Source organism: Saccopteryx leptura, chromosome X (genome assembly GCF_036850995.1).
Source record: "Saccopteryx leptura isolate mSacLep1 chromosome X, mSacLep1_pri_phased_curated, whole genome shotgun sequence".
In the NCBI taxonomy this organism is placed as follows: domain Eukaryota; kingdom Metazoa; phylum Chordata; class Mammalia; order Chiroptera; family Emballonuridae; genus Saccopteryx; species Saccopteryx leptura.
Window position 1 is genome coordinate 2,716,485 of NC_089516.1, and position 4,940 is coordinate 2,721,424.

The following is a 4,940-nucleotide window of genomic DNA, read 5'->3' on the forward strand; positions in this document are numbered from 1 at the left end:
TCACTGCCATCCGGAAGGCATTCGTCCTCGCCAGCAGGGTGAGCTGCTCGGTCAACGCATATCAAAGTCAAACCCGTCAGGGTCGATGATGACAGTGGACATATTAGCGTTGTCATTCGTTATCCAGAAAAATGGTTTACGGACCCCTGGGGTGCATGAGAGCGAACAAGGGTGTTCAAAACAGGAGATCAGCCCTGGCTGGTTGGCTCAGTGGTAGAGCGTCGGCCTGGCATGCAGAAGTCCCGGGTTCGATTCCCGGCCAGGGCACATAGGAGAAGCGCCCACCTGCTTCTCCACCCCTCCCCCTCTCCTTCCTCTCTGTCTCTCTCTTCCCCTCCCGCAGTTGAGGCTCCATTGGAGCAAAGATGGCCCAGGCGCTGGGGATGGCTCCTTGGCCTCTGCCTCAGGCGCTAGAGTGGCTCTGGTTGCGACAGAGCGACGCCCCGGAGGGGCAGAGCATCGCCCCTGGTGGGCGTGCCGGGTGGATCCCGGTCGGGCGCATGCGGGAGTCTGTCTGACTGTCTCTCCCCATTTCTAGCTTCAGAAAAATACACCCCTCCCCCCCCAAAAAAACAAAAAAACCCCAGGAGATCAAAGCCACTTGGGCAGCATAATGTCATGTGTCTTTGCCTCCATGTGGACATTTGCACTGGGATGGTGCCAGTCATTGTGACTGAGGCTGCAGGTGCCGGAGAACTGGTCCAGCTGGTGGCAGGAAGTGACACGGCGAATCTCAGTGTTATCCGGTGCCACCCACGATCAGGAGCCAAGGTGGACACACGTGACCTCCCTTCAGAGCCAGCCAAGGACAGGGCTAGAGAGGGGGTGGGATTGCAGATGGGTGCCTCCATTGGGGGGGCAACGGAATGGGGGTTCCTCCAAAAAAGAAAGTCAGAAGTACCTTTTGCTCACTTCTGGGTATTTGTCCAGAGAAACTCGACACACTCACTCAAAAAGGCATCCATCTGCAGGGCTACCTGCATGCACATTGACCATAACCAAGATATGGGAGCAACCCAAGTGCCGCTGATGAGGGGGAGAGGAAGGTGTGAATCGGCTCCCCGGGTGTGAGTCGTGGGCAACACTCTTGGTCCGTGTCGACCACGGCGAGCAAGTCCTGGCCAGCGTCCCCCGGTAACGGACAACACACGACATACAAAGAGACAACCTGCAGTGACAGCTCTGTGGAGGGATGGCTGTTGCATTTTTCCCCCTCCCTTGAGAACGAAGGAAAGTAAAAAAAGGAATGAAATCTCAGAGGTTCATAAAACTTGTGCGTGAAAGTTTGGCCCTGGGCGGTTGGATCAGGAGTACAGCATCCGCCTGGCGTGCGGATGTCCCAGGTTCAAGTCCCGGCCAGGGCACACAGGAGAAGTGACCATCTGCTTCTCCATCTCTCATCTTCAATCTCTCTTTCTCACTGTCTCTCTCTCTCTCTCTCTTTCTCTTCCTCTCCTGCAGCCATGGCTCAGCTGGTTGGAGCAAGCTGTCCTCCAGTGCTGAGAATGCCTCCCTGGCCTCTGCCTCAGGTGCTAAAACAGCTTGGTTGCTGAACAACGGAGCAGTGGCCCCAGATCCACAGAGCATTGCCCAGAAGGGAGAGGGCTTGCCGGGTGGATCCTGGTCAAGTACATGCAAGAGGAGTCTGTCTCTCCGTCTCCCTGCCTTTCACTTAACTTAAAAAAAATAAAATAAGCCTGACCTGTGGTGGCGCAGTGGATAAAGCATCGACCTGGAAATGCTGAGGTCGCCGGTTCGAAACCCTGGGCTTGCCTGGTCAAGGCACATATGGGAGTTGATGCTACCAGCTCCTCTCCCCTTCTCTTTCTCTGTCTCTTCTCTCTCTCTCTCTCCCTCTCTGTCTCTCCTCTCTAAAAATGAATAAATTAAAAAAAAATAAAATAAATTTACTTGTTCTTTAAAAAAAATAAAATAAAATAAAGAAAGAAAATGTGAAGAGAGAGATCAGAGTTGACCCACAGAACCTTTCCCACGTGCCATTACTGTTTGGGTCCACCTGCAAATGACCTCAGTGACCCCCGGGGTGTCCCCCACCCCCCCCACCCCCGGTGAGGGTCTCAGTCTTCGCTTCAGGGATGCGTTCGGAAAAAAAGAAAAGAGAAAAAGAATGCTACACGCCCCGTCTGTTTCCCAGTGTCGGAATAAAATGAAGAAGTGAGCACAAAAGTGTTTAGTCCATGATGAAAGCGTAATCCCATGGTAGAGTTGAATTACTGCCACGCGGTCATAATTACCACACGGAGGCTGACTGCGTTTAAATTCCGCCTCCTCCTCCTCCTTTGTGTCTGGGGATCCAGTGTCATCATGGTGCATTTTTCATTTACTCCCGCGGTGAGCGCATCCGTTACCCTTGTAACTTAATATGCAGGCGGGCTTCCAAACGCTCCCGAAATGCGGGCAGGTAGGATAACCATAAATTGAGTGATATTTACTGAAATAATGAGTTCTAATTATGAATAGGAAACGGATTAAAGGCATGAAGTATACACACCCGGCCATGGATTGGATGAGCTCCGCTCCCCGTCCCCTCCCCTCCCCCAAGGGAAAAAAACAAAAAACAAAAAAAAGAAACAGGACTTTGCGGCCACTTATCGTCCTGATTTATTGCAAGGAAGACATAAATCTGGGCTTTTAACAAGTTTCCACTCTATCTTTCGCACTTGGTTTATAAAACCCGCTAATAAATCCATTTCAGCTTCTCGTCGAGAAAGCATTATTCTCGGCGTCTAAACGTGTGAGGATTTATACACACCGCGAAAACACACGGACGAGGGGAGGGGCCGCAGGTTGTGAAATTACAACGATAAATCTTGTCATGAAAAATAAATAAATAAACAAACACCCAGCCAGCTTTTATTTACCGAGCCTCACCTCACGCTTGGGATAGAAGCGAAAAAGGAATCGCAGAAACCGTGTGAGCCTAACATGTGGACGGCACCGCCCGCACCCTCACCGGTTTCCTCGTCGGAATTTAACACAGGAAGGTTTCCGAGCGGCACCCCCTTCCCCCCCCCCCCCGTTAGAAATCGCAGCGTGGAGAAGAATATTATTTTATTTTCAGCAAATGCTTCACGACAGCTTCAACCGGCAGCCGTGCGTAGGTGTGATGGATGCTGTCTTTGGTAGTGTTGTCCAAAGCTTCTGTCGGACAAACCGCGTCCCGTTCATCGGTCGAGTCGGATGCGACCCACAGCTCACAGAGGGTCACCTCTTGTGACAGCTGCCCTTGGCTGACAATGGGGTGTCCGCACGCCCGGGGACCACGATATCAGAGCAAGGCTAGGGGTGACCAGAGACTGGACATTCCTCATTTCCTCCCTCTTCCTGACTGTCCATTCCCACGTGCTTGGCTTCCTATGCTGGCGATATTTCCAGACTTAAGGTCACGGATGCTACAGCACGGGTCCCCAAACTACAACCCGCGGGCCACATGCGGCCCCCTGAGGCCATTTATCCGGCCCCCACCGCACTTCCGGAAGGGGCGCCTCTTTCATTGGTGGTCAGTGAGAGGAGCATAGTTCCCATTGACATACTGGTCAGTTTGTTGATTTAAATTGACTTGTTCTTTATTTTAAATATTCTATTTGTTCCCGTTTTGTTTTTTTACTTTAAAATAAGATATGTGCAGTGTGCATAGGGATTTGTTCATAGTTTTTTTTTTATAGTCCGGCCCTCCAACGGTCTGAGGGACAGTGAACTGGCCCCCTGTGTAAAAAATTTGGGGACCCCTGTGCTACAGATTTCACTTTCTGTCCCAAGTGTTTAAGGTGAAGATCTGTACATGTAAGGATGAGGGGGTGGTTTTGTTTTTACAAGATTTATGATTGCAATTTCTTTCTTTTTTTTTTCCCAATTTTTATTTATTCATTTTAGAGAAAACAGAGAGAGAGAGAGAGAGGGAGAGAGAGAAAGGAGGGAGGAGCAGGAAGCATCAATTCCCATATGTGCCTTGACCAGGCAAGCCCAGGATTTTGAACCGGCAACCTCAGCATTTCCACATCGATGCTTTATCCACTGCGCCACCGCAGGTCAGGCTATGGCTGCAGTTTGCAAATGTGTTTCTGTCAATGAGTCAGTTGCACCTGAATTCATGTCTCAGGTTGTGCTTCTTAAAAAACAACAACAACCAAACAAACAAAAAAAAACAACTACCCAACGTTCCAAAGTTCTAGTATTATCTAACAATTCTTCATACCTGCATCACCATTCAAAATCCATTCAAGATTAGAAGGATATCCCTTAGAGGCACAAATAATTATTTTTTAAAAATTATTTTTATTTATTTACATTTATTTATTTATTTATTTTTTTACAGAGACAGAGAGAGAGTCAGAGAGAGGGATAGACAGGAATGAAGAGAGAGATGAGAAGCATCAATCATCAGTTTTTTCTTGTGACACCTTAGTTGTTCATTGATTGCTTTCTCATATGTGCCTTGACTGTGGGCCTTCAGCAGACCGAGTGACCCCTTGCTCAAGCCAGCGACCTTGGGTCCAAGCTGGTGAGCTTTTTGCTCAAGCCAGATGAGCCCGCGCTCAAGCTGGCGAGCTTGGGGTCTCGAACCTGGGTCCTTCCGCATCCCAGTCTGACGCTCTATCCACTGCGCCACCGCCTGGTCAGGCTATTTTTATTTATTTATTAATTTTATAGAAGAGAGACAGACAGACAGAGAGAGAAATAGAGAGAGAGAGAGAAAAGGAGGGAGGAGCAGGAAGCATCAACTCCCATATTTGCCTTGACCAGGCGACCTCAGTGTTCCAGGTCGAGGCTTGATCCACTGCGCCACCACAGGTCAGGCCAAATAATTATCTTTTTACTGCAAAACTCCTCTGGTCAACTGTCTTGTGGTCTAAAGGCATCCACCGTGTCTTCACGTGCTTGTGTGTTGTGTTGGCTCGTACAGTAATCAGAGGTGACGT